Consider the following 2,028-nt stretch of genomic DNA (forward strand, 5'->3'; position numbering starts at 1 on the left):
GGTTACTCGTGGGCCTAGCGTTGGCCATCATTTGCTAATCTACGACCAAACGCTCACGTTTTGCTCTGACAAGGGTTAGACATTACGACCTCAATAAACCGAAAACGTTTCTTAACTTTGACCACATGGTGGCGTGTTGTTAACTCACTTTTTTCGAGTTAATCTGTGCTGAAAATGATGACCACGAAGACGTGGGATCGAGGCCTCAATTCGCAGTAAACCTTATCACTTACCATACTAGCATTCCACTCGGTACAACATTGCTAGAAAAGGCACTCATACAAGCAAAGAGTAGGACAGATGGCAGTTAAGTTTGTTTTTATTTCTAACCATCACAGCAAAAACAAAGAACATGCTAAATATAACAGCGGTCTAGAAAAGGGCATGAGGCAAATTAAATCAAATTTCCTGTCTTCCTCTTCTCAAACTTCTCAGTCCTCATCTCTTGCGTATTTCAGCCAGTCTGAAATAGCGGCATGGATATTTGAATTTGTTGCTGTGGACAAGTTATGGGTTCTTCGTACTCCATCTAAAAATAATAATGTCATTGGGATAAATTGCCAATAGCTGGTCCAAACCAATATGTCTAGTGGAAAAGGTTGGTTGCTGAAGCCACGTAACTAACTCTAACAAGCAACTTTTTCCCATAAAGCAATGAACTAATCACACTGAAAAAGTTCTGAAAGTATCTCCCATGGATAAACTCAGAATTACATTGATTACAACAGTCTGGAAAAGAAAATGAGAATTATCCTGCTACAAATAAACTTTGAAATCATTTCTTCAAAGATTTTGCGAATTACTTCTATTACAAATACAAAATTATGATTTTTCGTCACTGTAATAAACACCTTTTTCATGCAACCTTGCATTAAATTAACTACAGAAGCTTTGTCTGTAGTTATTATTCATTAAAAACTGAGAGTTTGTTGAAAAAGAAACATAAGGTAAAGGGGTAAATGCTTAAGCTGACCATGCTTGTGCTTGTAGTGAAAAAGGATTATCGAAATCTGATGTAGCCTCATCATCATCCGTCATCACCATCATCCATCATCATCAGCCTATTCCTCACAAATAGAGCAAGTTTTCATCGACCTGAATATTCAAAACAATTTACTTTAAAATGTGAAAATGACCTTAATGACCTAACAAAAACTTGACCAAATAATTTAGTGTTTTTTTAAATTTTATGTTAAAACTAATTGCTTTTAATCAATTAGATCGTACCAAAATTGCAAAATTGCGATACAAGACAGTAGTCTGAGCCACAAAACTGGTGACATCAAAATAAACAAATTATTGAGGGTGAGCTTTTTTTATCAATGTAGGAGGAAACATTTTGCTTACCAGTGTCCATTTAAAACAAACTGACTTAAAATAAGTAATGGTATTGAATTGACTTTTCATTGATCTATTAAACAAGCATCTGGAACCTTTTCCTTACTTTCAGAATCCTTACAAAAAACGCACCGCGCAAGCTTGCTACAAAAAGTTGACTTCATCGAAAAAACAGGAGATAAGCTATTTAGTATTATCGAAACTAACACAAAAATCAATGCACTGCACAATACACACCCAGGTGTGTCCTAAAATCTAAATTTATGAATAATTATGTATCGGTATTGCATTATAATTAATTATAGTAGGTTACTACATTGAACTAATTGAACCATCTCATGCTTTATCAAAAATGCTAACAACAATAAAAACAGCGATATGCAGTACCTAGTATACACTCACCAATGCTTTTCCAGGCGACTAATGATAGTATTCGAGGCTGGAGCTTGTAGGCTTAAAATCTTTCGCAATTTCATTGGATGGACCTTGCTGACATACCAAAGCACCGCAATATTATCTTTGTAATTCGTACAAGCCCTCAAGCCGTCACAACTCACTGTGAATAAATTTGAAAGCAGGGCAGCATGGGAAAAAAATGAAAAAAGAAGAGGATGACCTAATTAACACCAATGCATGACCTAATTAACAAAAAGCTGTTTATTGCCAGCCAGCAAAGCATGCTTTTGTATC

The 2,028-nt window shown here is 35.5% G+C and overlaps 1 long non-coding RNA gene across 1 annotated transcript; it reads right to left on the reverse strand.

Annotated features, from left to right (window-relative positions):
* Positions 1-307: 307 nt before the first annotated feature.
* Positions 308-1,815, reverse strand: LOC145780126 (uncharacterized). Its single transcript, XR_014290605.1, has 3 exons — positions 1,741-1,815; positions 974-1,095; positions 308-529 (listed from the first exon to the last, which is right to left on the reverse strand). It is a non-coding gene; the product is annotated as an uncharacterized LOC145780126 (long non-coding RNA).
* Between the last annotated feature and the right edge of the window lie 213 nt (positions 1,816-2,028).

Source organism: Aplidium turbinatum, chromosome 11, assembly GCF_918807975.1.
Source record: "Aplidium turbinatum chromosome 11, kaAplTurb1.1, whole genome shotgun sequence".
In the NCBI taxonomy this organism is placed as follows: domain Eukaryota; kingdom Metazoa; phylum Chordata; class Ascidiacea; order Aplousobranchia; family Polyclinidae; genus Aplidium; species Aplidium turbinatum.